The sequence below is a fragment of the Loxodonta africana genome, chromosome 11 (assembly GCF_030014295.1).
Source record: "Loxodonta africana isolate mLoxAfr1 chromosome 11, mLoxAfr1.hap2, whole genome shotgun sequence".
NCBI lineage: Eukaryota > Metazoa > Chordata > Mammalia > Proboscidea > Elephantidae > Loxodonta > Loxodonta africana.
In genome coordinates, this window is record NC_087352.1 from 50,759,236 (window position 1) to 50,778,661 (window position 19,426).

At 40.6% G+C, this 19,426-nt stretch overlaps 1 pseudogene; it reads right to left on the reverse strand.

The window, feature by feature from the left end:
- Positions 1-13,531: 13,531 nt before the first annotated feature.
- Positions 13,532-14,092, reverse strand: LOC111749638 (ferritin light chain-like; annotated as a pseudogene).
- Between the last annotated feature and the right edge of the window lie 5,334 nt (positions 14,093-19,426).

Consider the following 19,426-nt stretch of genomic DNA (forward strand, 5'->3'; position numbering starts at 1 on the left):
TTATTGTTTTTTTTGTGTCCTAAAAGGATTCTGTTTGGACTGTGTTGTCATACTGGCCATAAAATGGTTTGTGAGTGAAAAACAAAGTAAAACAATGAAAGCAGCGATTTGGTGGGCTTTGCAATGTCTATAAGATTGTGCTAAAAACCAGAGACAATTCCTTTATTATTTTCCCCTTCTGCCTGTTTCCATTCACCAGTGGTTGAGCTAAAGGCCTGGAGCTAGCAGTCAGGACAGCAATAAAATCATACAGGAAAAACTCTTCCTAGAGGAAATGGCTGGCAGTGCTGCAAGCTTTCTGGTGGTGAGCACCAAGCACTTACGTGACTGTAGCTCCTATAAGACAGTTCAAGTTATGTAGGTTTTTCAGAGCCCAGAATATAGGGGGTTATGTGTTGGGACAGAGATGTGGGGTTTGGAGCAATAAAAATTATTTATTGATTTTCCATGAAAATAAGCTTGCTGCTGGTGTGATGTGATATGTGTGTGTGTGGTATAATACTTGTGTAAGAAATACAAAACCATGATGTTTTACACAAGACAGATCCAGGCAAGACAGAAGGAGGAAGAGGGGTTTGTAGGAAGGATGAGGGAGACAGAGGTAGGACAGGCAGTTGGAAAGATGTGTGTCCTCATCAACCTTTTCTGGGCCAGAGCCCTAGAGTCGAAAGGTGTCCTAGAGAGTTGGGGGAACTGTCATGTACAATTCAAAAGAGAAAAGCAGTTCATTTTATGGAATTTTATATAGTTAAAAAGTATTTCAGAAAGAGAAATAGTTTCGTCTCTACCTAAGCCTACGTGTGCCTAACTTCCAGACTGTGTAATTGTGGAGTAAAGAGTTACAAACGCAAGAATGGTAGAATATGAGCTAGGCAGGGGAATTGCGGTGGAGAGGAAGCAGGGCTGTTGTATGAAAGAAGAGAAACCGGAATGAGTTAGTAGAGAACTTCAGATTGAGTGAGAACCTGAGGAAAATGAAGTATAAGAAGGAAGAGAGGTGAGAAGACCAGGAAGAGCTAGAGTTGGGGAAAGGCGAGAGGTGGCAGTTAGACATGGGCCCAAGAGTTGGGTGAACATTTCAAGAGTCAAAGAACTTGCAAGAATGTGGTTTAGCTGATTGTATTTATATACAGTGACCTTTTAGTCTCTCAACATGAAATGCAAGCGTTTGTCCGACAAGCAGGAAAAACAATAAGGCCAACGTTTGACTTTCATATCTGGGTAGGTCACATGTTTAGTTCTAAACTTATGGTCAGTATCCTAATTTTGGTTAGCCATTCAAGAATTCACATCATTGGACCCAAGGGACATTGAATGAAGGGGTGCGAATGACTCCTAGAAAAGTCAAATTTATGACCAGAGAATGGTGCTTTGATAATTTTGTCTTTGCACATCCAGAGAGCACATTGCTGCTTTAATGATATTTGTGTCATTTATTCATTATATCATTGGTAAACCAAAAAATTAACAAGCTGCCATCGAGTCAATTCCGATTCATTGCAACCCTGTGTGTGTCAGAGTAGAACTGTGCTCCATAGGGATTTCAATGGCTGTGATCTTTCAGAAGTAGATTGTCAGGTATTTATTTTAAGGTGTCTCTGAGTGGATTCAAATTGTCAACCTGTTGGTTAGTAGCCAAGTGTTAGCATGTCTATAATTTTCCTTCTCTGATGTAGAGTTTTTCAGTAGATTGATAAAGAATGGAGAGACTAGTTGTTCCTTTCTTCATTAAATCTAACTCCCAGAAACCCAGTGCTGTCAAGTCGACTAGTTTAGGAAAATATATATATTATGTAAACAAACAAACAAAAACCCCAAAAATCAAACTCGTTGCTTATGAATCTACTCTGACTCATGGTGACCCTATAGGACAGAGTAGAACTTCCACATAGGGTTTCCAAGGAGCAGCTGGTGGATTCAAACTGCCAACCTTTTGGTTAGCAGCTGAGCTCTTAACCATTACGCTGCCACCAGGGCTTATATATATATACATATACACATATATACATATACACATATATACGTACATATATATGTATATGCTCACACACATAATAATCTATTATAATGTGAAGGCTTAAAAGAAATCTGTTCAGATTATTATAACCTTCAAATGTATCTATAAGATCTATATTTTGTGTTTTTGTATAGATTAATTATTAAAAAAATTTAGTAGGAGTAATATTTTAAATTAAACTTTATATTTTAGATTTACATGTTTTTGTAAGAAATAATAGAGAGGTGTACCCTCCACCCAGTTTCCCCAAATAGTAACATCTTGCAGAACCATAGTACGATATCACAACCAGGATTTTGACATTGATACAGTCAAGATACAGAACATTCCCATCACCAAAAGGATCCTTTCTGTTGCCCTCTTATAGCCACACCCACTTCTCTTCCCTGGTGTGGATGTACCACTGTTTGCTTAACCACGGTTTGTACCGCCCATTGAAGGACATCTGGGTTGTTTCAGGTTTTGGCTATTACGAATAAAGCTGCTGTAAACATTCGTGTGCAGGTTCGTGTGTGAACATAAATTTTTATTTCACTGGGATAAATTCCTAGGAGTGCATGTTTGGTTTTTAAGAAATTGCCAAATCGTTTTCCCAAGTGGCTGTACCAGTCCCTTGCCACTGGCAATGTAGGAGTGGTCCAGTTTCTCCGCATCCTTGCCAGCACTTGGTGTTGTCACTTTTTTTTTTTTTTCTTTCAGACATTCTGATAAGTGTGTAGTGATATCTCATTGTGGTTTTAATTTGTATTTCTCTAATGGGAATCAATAGCACACAACAACAATGGCTAATGATGTTAAATATCTTTTCACATGCTTATTTGTACGTATGTATTTTGTAAACATCTGGTTGTATCTGGGGGAAAAAAAAGCATTTTATGTTCCTTAATATTTATTTCATGTCCTTTTTCATGTGATTTTACCCTTTACCTGTAGAGAAAGTCAATGCTAGCCTCAGAGAGGAAGCTTAGTAGAGATTTCCAGCACACTGGACAAGGAAAAGAAGTAGAGATGTTATTTTGAGCTGGATGTTATTCCTTGCTAAAAGAAAAAAAAAAATCTTGTTTTATGTAAGCGTCAGTGTAACACAGTATAACAATAATAAAGATTATTGTTTTATATCCTCTCATAGGTCCAGTTCTTTTACCTCACATAATGTTAGGAGTTTTTACAGCCATCTTAAAGACGTTGTTATCTTTGGCAGAAGCATGGCGGCTTGGCTCAGGAAGCAGGCAGTAACAATGATATCAGTTTCTTTTTATTTTTTTTCTTCTCCTGGAACACCATGTTACCTAGAATACATGAGAGTCTGGCACAGGGCTGCATTTTCTTCCCCTGTATTCCTTTCACACCATCTGTTTGGGTGTGCTAGAATCCACTGGAATGTCTTTACAAGGTGTCAAAACTCCGGGAACTCCACTCTATTTGGCAGCAGAGAGAGAAAGGATAAAGTGATCATGGGAGTCGTATGGAAGAGAGGATCCTGGGGAGTGTCTGTCACAATTACAAAAGAGACAATTTACAGCGTGGTAGAGTCCAAGGTTATGTTACTTCTCTCAGGATCTATTTCTGATCAAGGTCTCAGGAATGGATGGCATGCAGGCTCCCTGGTTCTTCAGTGAAGGGAGCATCACGTGATGCGGTCAACTGTTTCTGAGCCACTCTTGGGCCGTCTAGAATGCTCTCGAAGAGAAAAACAAATGCAGAGGCAGAATTCAATGGCATGAACAAGTTCACTTGTGGGATGGGACGGAAATCCATTTATCCTTTAAGCCATTTCAAAGGCAGAATTTTTATTGTGTTTATTAAAGATATAGAAAAACAAAATAAGACAAAACCAATCCCTCTACCCCTCAGACTTGTTTATAAACTACATCATGTGAAAATCCAACTTGGAAAGAATTCTAGTTTTGACTTTAAACTGTTTGTTCACCAGCTCATGCAATAACGTGGTCCTTGGATTCATTAACTCTTATTTATAAACTTAAGGTTGTTTTGGAACAAGAATCATAACATTTACCAAAAAGAACACTGACATGTATTTGTCTTTTTAATTAAAAAAAACACTAAGAAATGAAGCCTGCAAAACACCAAATCTTAATATTGCAGTAGGATTTTCCCTCATTAAAAATATAGATCAAACCATTGTCTGATTGAAACTAAACACAGTTAAACACATATAGATATAAATTATATAATTTACATTTATTATACTTAATCCAGGTACACATGCAAACACATTTGTATACATAAATTATGTATGAAATACTCATAGCTAAAATTTATGTGGCTATATTTGAAACTGTGACATCAGAGATAGGCTTAAAACATGTTTAATTACATTACCAGCGTGTATAATCAGAGTTAGAACTACTGATAGATTTTGCTGACAAGAATTATGGAAAGTAGCAGCTAATTCAGGATTGTTCTATTACAGATATTACAGGGGAAGTAAGTCTGGAGAGTAGATTTAGACACTTGTGTTATTCACTATTTGTGGGAATTTTATTATTAAAAAAGTATATTTCTTAAGCAATTTAGGCAAGTAAACTCTAGAGTAAAATAGTAGTAAATTTTTTGATAACTTCCTGTGACCTACCTTTTATAATCATTTAGCTGAAATCTGTCATAAAAATGTTAGGAATATAAAATGTAAAATATATAAATACACAACACACCCAGTTTCTTGCTGTATTAGTTTTCTTGGGCTGCTGTAACAAATTACCCCAAACTTGGTGGCTTAAAAACAACAGGAATTAATTCTCTCACAGTTCAGGAGGGTAGAAGTCCAAAATGAAGATATAGGCAGGGCTGTGCTCCCTCTCAAGGCTCTGGGGAGATTTCTTTCTTGCCTCTTTAGGCTTCTACGGGCTCTCGGTGGTCCTTGACTTGAGGGTGCATAACTCTAATCTCTGCTTCCATCTTCACATGGCCTTCTCCTCTTCTATATCTTCTCCTCTTCTGTTTCTCACAAGGACATTTGTCATTGGTTATATAGGATGATATCATCCCGAGATCACTAACTGAATTACATCTGCAAAAACCCTGTTAACTTGACCAAACTGGGCTCCAAATACAGTCATTTGTGTTGAGCCTCACGACAGTAAACTGAAACCTAAGTTTCTATTTCTTGTAAATGCCTAACCTTCTCAGGAGCCGAAATCCAAGTCAATCAATCCATATTTACGCCCATTTCAAAGAAAGGTGATCCAACAGAGTGTGGAAATTATTGAACAATATCATTAATGTCACACATAAGTAAAATTTTGCTGAAGACAACTCAAAAAATGGTTGCAGGAGTACATTGACAGGGAATGAGGGATATCGTTGATGTCTGATGGATCTTGGCTGAAAGCAGAGAATACTAGAAAGATGTTTACTGGTGTTTTATTGACTATGCAAAAGCATTTGGTTGTGTGGATCATAATGATTATGGATAACATTGTGAAGAATGGGAATTCCAGAATACTTAATTATGCTCATGTTGAATCTGTACATAGACGAGGAGGCAGTCATTCGAACAGAACAAGAGGGGGACTGAATCAGGGTTGTATCCTTTTACCATACTTATTCAATCTATATGCTGAGCAAATAATCTGAGAAGCTGGACTATATGAAGAAGAACATAGCATCAGGATTGGAGGAAGATTCATTAACATCTGCGATATGCAGATGACACAACCTTGCTTGCTGAAAGCAAAGAGGACTTGAAGCACTTACTGATGAACATCAAAGACCGGTATGGATTACAGCTCAACATAAAGAAAACAAAAATCCTTATAACTGGACCAATAAGCAACATTATGATAAATGTAGAAAATATTGAAGTTGTCAAGGATTTCATTTTACTTGGATCCACAATCAATGCCCGTGGGAGCAGCAGTCAAGAAATCAAACGATGCATTGCATTGGGCAAATCTGCTGCAAAAGATCTCTTTAAAGTATTGAAAAGCAAAGATGTCACTTTGAGGCTAAGGTGTGACTGACATAAGCCATGGTATTTTCAATTGTCTCATATGCATGCAAAGGCTAGGCAATGAATTAGGAAGACTGGAGAAGAATTGGTGTCTTTGAATTATGGTGTTGGTGAAGAATATTGAATATACCATGAATTGGCAGAAGAATGAACAAATCTGTCTTGGAAGAAGTACAGCCAGAATGCTCTTTAGAAGTGAGGATGGTGGTGAGATTTTTCTCATATACTTTGGACATGTAATCAGGAGGGACCAGTCCCTGGAGAAGGACATCATGCTTGGTAAAGTGGAGGGTAAGTAAAAGAGAGGAAGACCTTCAACAAGATGGACTGACACAGTGGCTGCAACAATGGGTTCAAACATACCAATGATTATGAGGATGGCACAGGACCAGGCAATGTTTCATTCTGTAATATGTAGTCTCTATGGGTCAGAACCAACTCCATGGAACCTAACAACAACAACAACAACAACAACAATTGAGTATCGCAGAAATGGAAGCTAGCCAATCAGGACTTGCCTACTTCGTTCAAGCTAGTTATGACTAAAGCTTTTAAGACACCAAAGTATCCATGTTTACATTTCCTCCAAGTCATGCATGGAAAGATGGGAGGATGCCCTTTTAAAATACAAGTGCCATAGTGTTCTATTAAAAAGCTTATTTTACTTACAGTTTGGACATTTTTTCTGATGAAAATGGGTGATTTTTAGCAACCACAGCAAAAAAGTGATCTTTGATTATAAATCTTTAAGATTGCTCTGAATTGAACATTCTTGCTGAAATAAATGTTCTTTTTGGGTTGCATGATAATGTTTAAAAAAATGAGTAGTCACAGTGTTTGAAATATATTTAGTAAATTAACATCATTATCACTGACTAATAGAAATGTTTCATCAGCAGCTTTGAAAAGTGTTCCAAACAATGTCGTTGGTCTTCTGCATTACGAACATTTAAAAAGTAGTGGATTCACTCATAGCCATTTTTATCTTTAAAATTCTTGCCTTGATAGGCTATCAGCACATCCCATCTATGCTTTAGGATTTCTGGATACTTGGATTTTTTTTTTTTGGAAAATGTGAGCCAAAATATGGAGAAATCCTGTGGCTGATTCCCATGTGTCTCTGAGAAGTCTCATTGTGGTTTGGTGTCTGGGTAGATCCTGCATCAGCAAGCTTGTGGGGATTGTGGAGAGCACAAATGGAATTAGTGCATTTTGTGGTCAATTAGGCATTACCCTCGCAAAGGAAAATTTCCCTGACAGTTTTTGGAATTTCTCTGATACTGGTGGATAAGACGGCCAGCCAGAATCTATGAAAAAGCAACTGGATTTTTATGCATGGCTCCCCCCAGCCTGCATTTCTAGAGTTTGGGTTGGGTTTAGGTTTGCCTTGGAAAGCTTCAGTCTGGATTTAGTTTACGCTCAAGGTTAAGTCTTCTGAGAATAAGTGAAAAGCAGAACCAAGAAAGGAGAAAAACACTTGAGTTCAGAATCAGTGGTGGCAGTGAAACAAGACAGTCTTGAGGGTCCTGGGGAAGTATGGAAGCCAATGAGTACATGGAGTTCCTTGGCAAAATATGAGAGACTGCATTGTATTCCCCTTTTCCTCATTGGGGTCTATTTGTAAGTGATCAGTCGAAAGTGGGTAATATCATCAAACAGATTAACATATTGTAAACAGAAAGATCAGGTGGACAGAATGAGGGAGAACAGATGGCCAGAGACTACTCCAAGCATAACTCCAAAGGCTGGCAGTCCAATACAGGCCCAAGGAAAGATTCTGAGCCGTCCAGGAGCTGAAAACCACTGATTCATCCATCCATCCATCCATCCATCCATCTATTCTTCCATCTATATCCACCCATTCATTCATTCGTTCCACCAACATATATGGAGCTCCCACTCTGTGCCATCCCTGTTCCAATGAAACTTATACTCTCAAAAACCACGTACATTATTAAATGATTTAATAATCGAAAGACTATAAGAACTGTGAAACATACCATTTAAATATTTATATGTAAGAATAATACTGTTTAATTCATTAAAAAAAAAAAAGAAAACTGATAGATTCAAAAAGAAAGATTGGCTTTCTGCTTCCAAAGAAAGGAACATACTTGGAAACGGATAGGGGTTGCTTGTAAGAAACTCTTTTTTAAAAAAAATAAATTGTAGAGAGTACTTCCAGTAACTTCATTGCCAACTTAATAACGAGGTTATAATCTCCATCTTCTTTTAAACACTCAAGTTAAAATTCTTATAAATATTGTTAGCAGTTTTTGTCTAGTATTATATGTCTCAAACCAAGAACAGGTCAAAACTAAATGTAGTTATTGGATATTTGAATAAATAGGATGTTGATTACTCATGCAATTATTTTAAGTAGAAAGTAGAGCAAAGAATGTCAGAAATAAGTTTATAAACAACATAGAGATATGGCTTGAATTTTATGCTTTTGTTATTTAGTGTTTCCTCAATTTAAAATAAAGGAATAGAATAACAGGTTAAAATATTCACCTCAGATACAAACTAAACACATAATGGAGATGAAGTGAAGCTGGTGATTGAAATGTCAATTTCATGTCATATGAAAAAAATGTGTGTTTTATCCAATTTAACTACAACGAAGAAGCAGATTTTGCTCACTGGCTCCTTTTCTCCCACTAACTTCACCCTCTTCTCAGAAAATTCATTGGTGTGTGGTTTTGCATCAAACAGTATAGAGCAAGGACTTGATGAGGTTATGGTTTATATCACTGGAGAATTGCTAAAAGTGCCAACTTGCTTTTCAGCTGTAGAATACAGATCACCTTTCTCTCTCCTTGATGAGTTTTAGTTCATTCCATGAAAGAATAGATGAATGAATGAGGGAAAGAGTGAATACAGACAGACACTTGCTCAATGACCTTGCAAATGTTTCTCTCAGGTTCCCATCCACCCAACCTTCATTCATTCAGCAGTGACAGAACCATTCACAAAGATGAGTGAGAAGGAGTCCTGCTACTCATGTGTTCACAGTCTCAGATGGGGACTGACTGAACAATCACAACAGAGAGGGACAAGTGCTGCATTCAAGAACTGTGCAGGGATCTGTAGGGCTTAGAAGAGCATCTGAATGCTGAGTCTGGGGCGAGAAGATGGGCAGTAGGGGGAGGGTTTGCAGAGACCTAACATTTAAGCTTCCCGGTGGTCATGAGCTGGGGCTTTGCAGGAGGAGAGGTGGCCTTCCAGACAGCAGGCGCAATGTATGGTGAGACAAAGAAGCAAGGGTGAAGTCAAGAGAGAATAACAGACATTTTCATTCGTTTGTGTGGCTCCAAATTTCCATCTGGTATCATTTTTCTCCTGCTAAAGAAATTTTATTAACATCCATGCAATGCAGGTATGCTGGTGATGAATTCTCTCAGCTTTAATTTGTCTGAAAAAGTATTTTGCTTCATTAAAAAAAAGTAATTTTTTTTCTGTTGTTGTTGAGTATACACACAGCAAAACGTGCACCAATCCAACAATTTCTGCATGTACAATTTAGTGACATCCATTACATTCTTTAAGTTGTGCAACCATTCTCACCCTCCTCTTCTGAATTGATCCTCTCCTTTAACATAACCCATCAAGGAGATGGATTGGTGTAGTAGCTGCAACAATGGGCTCAAGCCTAGCCATGATTGTGAGCATGGCGCAGGACTGGCAGTATTGACACAGTGGCTGCAACAGTGGGCTCAAGCCTAGCAATGATTGTGAGCATGGCTCAGGACTAGCAGTATTTCGTTCTGTTGTACATGGGGTCACTATAAGTTGGAACCGACTCTACAGCACCCAACAACAACATTAATGTAAACTCACCACCCCCCAAGCTTCCTATCTAAGCTTTCGAGTTGTTAATTTGATCCCATATAGATAGTCTTTTAAAAGGGCACAGTGCTTAAGACAGATCATCTTCATTTTTGAGGCATTTTCTAATTCAGTTAGTAAGACCGGCCTCATAAGTATGATTTCAGGGCAACAGAAGCAGCCTCTCTCCTCCCCTGCTCACTTCTGTACTTCCTAAACTTCCTAACAGCTTTATCAAAAACTTAAAAAAAAAAAAAAAGTTTTGTTAAGATACAAATCACAAACCATACAATACAGTCAATTAAATTGTACAATTCATTGGTGTGCGACGATCACCATAATTTTATAACATTTTCTTCACCCCCAAAACAAATCCCATTCTCATTTCTCTAACTCCCATGGCCCTTGTTGTTGCTAGTTGTCACTGAGTTGATTTCCAACTCATGGCGACCCCATGTGTTACAGAGAAGAACTTCTACGTAGGGTTTTCTTGGCTTAATGGAAGCAGATTGTCAGGTCTTTTCTTTCTAGACGCTGCTGGGTGGGATTGAACCATCAACCTTTAGCATTCAGGCGCAAATGCCTTACGGCCTTCTGCAACTGCTAAGTCACTTTCTGTCTCTATAGATTTGCCTATTCTAGACATATCATAAGGAGCCCTGGTGGTGTAGTGGTTAAGTGCTCAACTGCTAATCAGAAGGTCGGCGGTTCAAACCCATCAGCTGCTCCACAGGAGAAAGATGTGGCAGTCTGCTTCCATAAAGATTACAGTCTTGGAAACCCTACGGTGCAGTTCTACTCTGTCGTATAGGGTTGCTGTGAGTTGAAATCGACTGGACAGCAATGGGTTTGGTTTTTTTTTTTTTTTGGACATTTCATATTAATGGAATGCAGTCTCTGTGACTGAAAAAAGGAGTGATTTAAAGCAACTTAAATTCATATGAAGAGGAAAAGGTGATTTTCTGTCTCTTTAAATGGGTTTTGATAGGAGGAGGAACAGACCCTTTTGGTACAAGGTCACTGAGGGAAGAAGCAAAGCAGACTGAGAAAAGAAGGGCGGTCTTCACTTTACAGTTTCAGCTGGGGCAGACCCTGGCTGTCAGCACTAAATGCCAAAGCTTCAAGGTGACAATTGAGATGATGACATAAAAAGAGGACTTGTTCAAGCAGCCCCACATATAGAGGCAGATAAGCCCTGGTTAGTGCCTGTCACATTCATAAATACTGGAAATGAGACTTATAATTAGACCTGACTTAACTGACAGCTCAACTGGATTTCTCACTGAGCTGCATACAGGACCGAAGGGCCTCTTTCCTCTACCACAGCTTATAATGGAAAGCACTAGAACGATGTTGCACAGGCTATTTGCCCAATCAGGCCAGGTAACAGGGCACCAGGCTGTCATTTTCATCATGAGGAAATCGGTCTTTTGGTGTAATTTTCCTCCAGTAATTAGTCTCTCTGTGATTTTTAGACTTTGTGTCATGTTGTGAATGCAACATGTTCGACAGCATTCCTGCCGAGGAAATATCTTCTGTGATGGGGTAAGCAAATATCATCTTTCATCAAAAACATCAGAAAAATTTCATCTGAAACTTCTGAACAGCCAGGGGGAGGAAAACTCCTAATGACAACAAAAAGCCCACTTATGCCAAAATCCTTGTGAGAGTATCTTATGGTGGAGCTTGAGAAGTAGCCTCTCCAGTCATTCCACCAACCTGTTGGCTAGATATTTCTTCTTATATTAGTGATGATGTTTTCTGAGACAATTGCTTTTTATTTACCAAATGGTATTATTTAACTAGCAAAGGTTTGTGGGTGACCCAAGTGATAGGTAGCAAATTAAAAATACTTTAAGTCAGGAGGTTTACAAATTAAAAACTTTTTTATTCTACCAGTCTATATTTCTCTTCTTTATTTTTCCTTTTAGGTATATACTTCTTGAAGGAGTCCACGGGTAGTGCAAATGGTTAATTGCTGGGCTACTAACTGAGAGGTTGGCAGTTCAAACCACTGAGAGGTGCCTTTGAAATAAGGCCTAGCAATCTGCCTCAGAAAGGTCACAGCCATGAAAACTCTATGAAGCATACTTCTGCTCTGACACATGTTGGGTAGCCATGAGTTGGCATTGACACGACAGCAACTGGTAACATATCTCTTAATACCCTAGCACCATCGAGTCGATTCCGACTCATAGCGACCCTATAGGACAGAGTAGAACTGCCCCGTAGAGTTTCCAAGGAGCGCCTGGTGGATTCAAACTGCCTACCCTTTGGTTAGCAGCCGTACACTTAACCACTACGCCACCAGGGTTTCCATATCTCTTAATAAGCTAACTCAATTCCTTTGTAGAATGAAGCAGTGAAAAAAAAAAGATACCTTTCTTTTTTTGGGGTAGGGGGAGTTGGTGAAATAAAGGCTTCTGGAAAAGTGACAATGTTTGAGAGAAAACCTGATTCTGAAATTCTTAGGGCAAAAAAGTCATAAATTCTTCTACTATAATTGGAGTTATAGTTAGATTAAGATTGGGCCATAATGGGGATGTGGAACAAATAGAATTTTCAAAAATTGCTGGTGGGAGTGTCAAATATTATGACTGCTTTGCAACACTATTTGGCAGTATCGAATAATGTCGAACACATGCCTACCTTATGACCCAGCAATTCCACTCCTAGATAAATGTCCAAGAGAAATAATTGTGTACTAACAAAAGACATATATAAGAATGTTCTTAGTAGCTTTGCTCACTGTAGCATAAAACTGGAAGCAACACAAATGTCCACCAATAAGAGAATGGATGAATAAATTGTGATATTCATAAAATGGAATGCCACTTGGCAACAAAAAGAACAAGCTACTGTTGCTGATACACATAACAATATGGATGAGTCTGACATTATTTTGAGCCCCAAAAGCTAGGCACGAATGAGTTCATACATGATGGTTCAATTTAGATGATAATGAATAGGCAAAGTAATCAATGGTAATAGAAATCAGAATGGCGGTTACCTCTAGGGGGCTAATATTGACTGGGAAGGTGCACGTGGGAGCCATCTCAACCCTACCAGGAAGGTGCTGTTATCAGCCTAATTTTTTAGATGGGGAAACTGAAACCTAGAATGGTTGAATAACTTTTGGAAGGGCTCACAGCTCAGATATTCTGGGTGCAGTTTATGAATCTAGTCTGCTTTACCAATGGAGTCCATACTTATAACCATAAGGTTACCATGCCTCTTCCTGGATACACACACCTATTAGTACACACCCTTTGCATTTCCCGAGGCCTTCTTAGCTCCACTGCCTGCCTGGCCTGCACCTGTCTCCATGTTCTCAGGATGCTTAATCTCTGCTTGGTTGTTCCACTGGGGGACCATCCCAAGGGAAGGGAGGCACATGGGCAAGGAGGTGGAGATAGGAAAGTGCCCATCTAATCTGTCCTGACTGCAGCATTCTGAAGAAATAGGATCAAAGATGAGAAAAGTAAGTTGAGGCTGAAGGTTGGGTAGCCTTGAGTTCAAGAATATAGAGTTGAGATATAACTTAATTGGTAGTGTGGAACCACAGAAGTTTTTTTTTTTTTTTTTCCCTGTACAAAGATGTTTTATTGTTTCCACTTGGTCCATGGCTTGGTTGAGGGATCCAGGTGGTTAAAAAGCTGCCTATAGCTGGGGGGAGAGGTTTAGGCAGAAGCCTGATGGCAGGGGAATGAAGCAGTACTCCTCAAAGACTGTTGGACTCTGGAGATTCCTAGTCGGGATTAAGGGTGAGCCTCTCAAAGAGATACATAACTAGTCTGGCCTGGGGGACAGCCAGCCTGTGGATGTTGGTCAGGTGGCCGCCCATCTTCTTGAGGAGTTTCACCTTCTTATCTAGGAAATGGCTCTCCAGAACGTTACAGAGATGGGGTCTGTGTAGGTAGAACCCACAGCATGCAGATCCAAAAGGGCCTGGTTCAGGTCCTTCTCCACAGCCATGGCAGCTTCCCTGGTGTCTGGGGTTCTTCCCCACTCATTTTGAGATGGCTTCTGCCAGGCCTAGAGAGGGTGCGATCACCATGCTGGCTTTGCATTGTCAAGAGACATTGGGAAACCTTGGGCTTCTCCTTTACCAACTTGTGGAAGAAGTGGCCCACACCTTCCAAGGCCACACCATCACGACCAAAGTAGAAGCCTAGAGAGAGATACGTATAAGCCGGCCACAGGTACAGGTTGACCAGGCAGTTGATGGTGGCCTCCACTTTGGCCAAATAAATCTGATGGATCTGGGAGCTCATGTTTGGTTGGCAATAAGGTGGTAACCACAAAAAATGGTGTTAGCTGGTCTCAGAAATAGGGTATGGCCAGGAAGATGGTCCAGGAAGTTGCACCTAGAGAGGAGGTTGGAGGGTGGTCAAAGGCTAGAGGTGAGGAGTCCCTGGCTCTGTTCCATCCAAACACCATTGAAGCAAGAGACAGATCCATGGGACCACCAGGCACACTTACGTACCATGGAATGTTTTTGATGAAAGTTGGGTTTTAGGGAGATGAACCTGACAGCTTGGATGGACTAGAGCAGGCAGAGTGCTGGTGAGAAGCCAGGCAAGAGGCTTTTACAATAGATCAGTGAGAGGGACCAGGCCTGGTGGGAGGGGTGTAGAGAGAGTAGAAAAGAGAAGATGGGAGATACAAGAGAAATAGCTTTTCCAGAGCACCTGGTGGAGAACATATTTACCTAGATTCCAAGAGAGCTAACAGAAAAGAAATATTGACCATTTAACATTAATCAAATCTAGATTCCCTAGCTGAGCTTTCAAGGGCTCTTTGTAAACTGATGTCAACGCTTCCTATCTCTCATGGATTGAATTATGTTCCCCCAAAATTGTGTGTATCAACTTGATTAGGCCATGATTCCCAATATTCTGTGGTTGTCGTATGTTTTGTGATTGTAATTTTATGTTAAAGAGGATTAGGGTGGGATTGTAGCACCCTTGCCAGGTCATATCCCTGATTCAGTGTAGTTTCTCTGGGGTACGGCCTCTCAAGAGATAAAAGGAAAGGGAAGCCAGCAGAGAGGGGACATCATGCCACCAAGAAAGCAGTGCCGGGAGCAGAGCAAGTCCTTTGGACCTGGGGTCCCTGCCCAGAGAAGCTCCTAGTCTGGGGGAAGATTGATGAGAAGGCTGACAGAGAGAGAAAGCCTTCACCTGGAGCTGATGCCCTGAGTTTGGACTTTTAGCCTACTTTACTGTAAGGAAATAAATTTCTCTTTGTTAAAGCCATCCACTTGTGGTATTTCTGTTATAGCAGTACTAGATGACTAAGACACTATCTGTCTTTTCTTCTCATTAGTTCCTAACTTCTCCACTATGGGTAGGCTGGTCTCACTACTCCATAAATATGCTGTGATGGGTGTTATATTTTAAGATTAAGTCTCTCACTCCTAAAAAGCCCCTTTTTCTCTTTTCTCCGTCTATTCAAGAACTCATTTCCCCCATGAAGTTTGTGCCGATGGCGCCTATACTTACTTATTCCCTTCTTTTCTGAACTCTCAAACTCTTTAAGGCTTAGGTGAACTGGCATCTTCTTGAGCTCCGTGGAAAATGGTTGGTGACCGCTGTGCCTTGCACTCTGTCTGTATCCTCCACAAGACCTAGCCTGGTCTGGAACACATGTAGGCCTTCAGACTCGTTGGCTGATTGAGGTTTGCATGTAGAGAAACTAGCTTCTATATGAGTTTCAACATGTAGCAGTTCTGTCTTAAAAAGCTCAGTTTCCCAACCAAATGTCTGTTTACCAAAGGGAGGCAGAGCCAGATTATCCAATAAACAAGGTAGCAAAAAAAAAAAAAAAATCAAACCCAAACCTGTTGCCGTTGAGTTGACTCTGACCCATAGTGACCCTATAGGACAGAATAGAGTTTCCAAGGAGCAGCTGGTGGATTTGAACAGCCAGACTTTTGGTTAGCAGCCAAATGCTTAACCACTGTGCCACCAAAACCCCAAGCAAGGTATTCACAAGAACAATTGTCCCTTCCCACCAATCTGCAGTGCACAATTTCACTTGTTCCCCACCATGTCAAAGATATTGTGAAACCCATATGAAATTGCTCACCACAGATGAGCAAGTAAATACAATTAAGCCTGTGCGTACCCTGTTCAATGCAAACTGGTGCATACCATACCAGGCTTACCGGTTAACCTGCCCCAGATAGGGAGGTGTTGTGGCTAGCAAATAACGATGATTGGAGGCGATGGGTGGCAGGTTTAGAAGGCATGTCACTGTTACGTGTGCTTTGCCACAGTCTGCTTTTCCTCGCTCCTGCAAATCTGGACCATATCTGTCCTAGTTGACTAAGTGTCCTCCTCATTGGCCCTGGGGCAGGAGTGACCCAAGGTCAGCCCTGGGAAAGCAATAGCAGTGACTTCCTAGAACTAAAGCTGAGGCAATGAATTTGCATGAATACCCTTGACCAAAACATTGATGACAATTAAGGAAAGCTGCCATCCCACCAGGAATGAAATTCTAATGACCTAGAGCTCCATGACTAGCAGGAATCCATGCTGTGCTAGCATCTCCACTCAAATGTGTCTTCCGTGGCACCTATTCCCCGTAATGCACGTGCTAGGTGCTAGCTAGGTGCTTCTTGATTGATAACACATGTTGCTTTTTATTTAGCAAGCACTTACGTAGTGCTCTTTACATGTGTTTGGAAATATCAGCTGCTTCTACTGTCCCAACAACCCTAGGAGGTGGATACTATTACCATCACCACCCCCCATTTTCATGTGGAACAAAGAATTTTAGTAAATTTCCCAAAGTCACAAGGCTAGAGGGTAAAAAAAAAAAAAAAAAAAAAAAAGAGGGTAGAGGGCAGGATTTAAACCCAGGCATTCTGGGTCTATAGTCCTTGTGCTTACCACCACTCTCTGCTGTTTTAATTATTTCTTGTGCTGAGTAGGTTTTAGTCACTGTGGGTAGAGTATTACTGAGATCACTAGGTCTCTGAGGACGGAGCCCTGGTGGTGCAACGGTTAAGCACTTGGCCGCCAAGTGAAAGGTTGGCAGTTCGAACCCACCCAGTCACTCTGTAAGAGAAAGAACTCTTAACCTGCTCCCATAAAGATTACAGCCTAGGAAACTCTATGGGGCAGTTCTATTCTGTCCTATAGGGTCATTATGAGCTGGAATTGACTCAAGGCATCTAACAACAACAGGTCTCTGAAGGGGGTAAGATGGCAGAAAGAAGCCAAGACATCTGCCTGTATTTCACAATTTACCCAGGGTCTGGCTGGGTGTTAGAATTGTTCTTTCCCACTTTTAATTGAGTAATCTTCCAAGCCAACCCCAGATATTAAAAAGTAGCAATTAGATGTTGTTGTCCTTGGTAGTTCATCATCTGCGCTCTTTGACAGGAAGGAACAGATGCTGCCTGAAGATCATGCTGTCATGGACGTTGCGGAACAATTTGGGCTTGATGGATGTCACTCCCTCACTGCTTTTGCATGCAGACAACTTGGGACATGCCAGGGAGGGGAGGTCTCTTATCGGTTACCTCTTGCATCTAGACGTCTTGAGCTTTCCATCAATTTATTTGCCTATGAGGGAATCTTTTCAGTGGTGATGCCACGATTGGGAAGATATTTGGAGCAAATCTCTTTTTGTCAAAATGAATTCCATGTTTTTGGAAGCACAACATTATCTATCGGTTGATGTGAGGAAACTATTAGTAGGCTAGCATTTTCTCTTTTTCTTTGAGATGAACAGCAGCTCCTTTGCTGAAGATGTTTTGCAAATGCCCCGGTTCTCTCTAGGATGGATCCGTCAAAAATCAGTTGCCGTAGAGTTGACTCCAATTCATGGCAGCCCCACGTATGTTAGTGTAGAACCATGCTCCATAGGGCTTCCAATGGCTGATTTTTTGGAAGTCAATTGCCAGGTCTTTTTTTTGAGATGCCTCTGACTGGACTTGAACTTCCAACCTTTCAGTTAGCAGTGTACACCCAAAATGGTCTTTTGGGTAGTGTGTAGAACTTGGAGGCCTTCACAGAGAGTCACAGAAATTCAAGGGCTTTGTATCAATTCAGTTGAGTTTGGTGTAAAAAGTCTTGGTGGCACCAGTGGGTACGCGCTTGACCGTCAGCCAGAATGTTGGCAGCTCAAACCCATCCAATGGTTCTGTGGGAGAAAGACCTGGCAATCCGCTTGTTTAAAGATTACGGCCAAGAAAACCCTGTGAGGCAGCTCTACTTTGTCACATGGGGTTGCTAGGTGTCAGAATCAACTTGACGGCATCTGGCAACAACAGGGTTGGTATATTTAACTAGAAAAGAAAAAGTTTTTCATTTTCTACATAATTTGAAGGGTATGTAAAGCTCTCGTCCCCATTTTCTACCTAACTAGGCTGATAAACCATTTTATATTCCTCCCATTAGAGCTCTGACCCTTCGGGTTATTATAACTTTAGGAGTCCTCTTCTTTAAAATGAGGGTCAGTTGGGGGCCTGTGTGTGTGTATATGTGTAGTATATAACACATTAGCAATTATTATTGTTATGTTAGAGTAATATTCCTAAAAAGGAATCATAAAAATACAGTTCTATCTAATTACACTGAAAACCTTCTTACAGTATTATAAACATAACTGACTTGGGACATAACAGGGGTTATATCTGCAGGGATGTTGGAGTTCAGAACAACCACTCGAGGAGAAAAAGGAGGTTATGTCTGCATGGAAGAGAGCTTTCTGGAGAAGGAAGACTGTTTCCATCTTGGCATTCCTCACTGTGATTTGGAATATACAGAAGAAGGCAGATTTAGGAAAAATAAGAGAGAATAAAAAAGCTACCGTCATCTTTGAATCTAACTTTTCCCTTGGGAGGTTTTAATGCTATACACCTAGGAGCAAGACTGCTGGAATGTATGGTAAGCCTCTTTTTGGCTTTGAAAGAAACTGCCAGACTGTCTTCCAAAGTGGCTGTACCATTTTGCATCCCCAGCAGCAATGAACGCAAGTTCCTGTTGCTCCACATCCCTGCCAGGATTTGGTGTTGTCAGTGTTCTGGATTTTTGCCATTCTAATGGGTGTGTGGAGTCCCTGGGTGGTGCAAATGGTTTACACACTCAGCTGCTAACCAAAAGGTTGGAGGTTCAAGCCTACTCAGAGGCATCTTGGAAGAAAGGCCTGGTGATCTATTTCCAAAAAATCAGCCATTAAAAACTCAATGGAGCACTGTTTTGCTCTTACACGCATGGGTCGCCATAAGTTGGAATTGACTTGATAGCAACTGGTTAGTGTTGCCACTGGGACTCCAGGGTTAATTTGTTACTGTGCCATAACTCAGCCCATCCTGATTAATGTAAGACCCAACTCAACTGTCACTTCCTTGGAAGCTTTCCTTGCAGGGACACAGAGGAGGCTTCCCTCAGACTTTCCTACAGCATCTTATCTTGCCTTGATTGTAGCAATTATCCCACTGTTTCTACAGAAACTCCTTGAGGGAAGGTGCTGTTGTTTATTCATTTCTATTTTCCCAGCATACAGCTTCGTGCCCAACACAGTGTAGGTCTCATTACATTTGAAAAATAGCGATGTTCTCAGCATAGGGGCTGTGAGGGGCCTGTATCCATTCC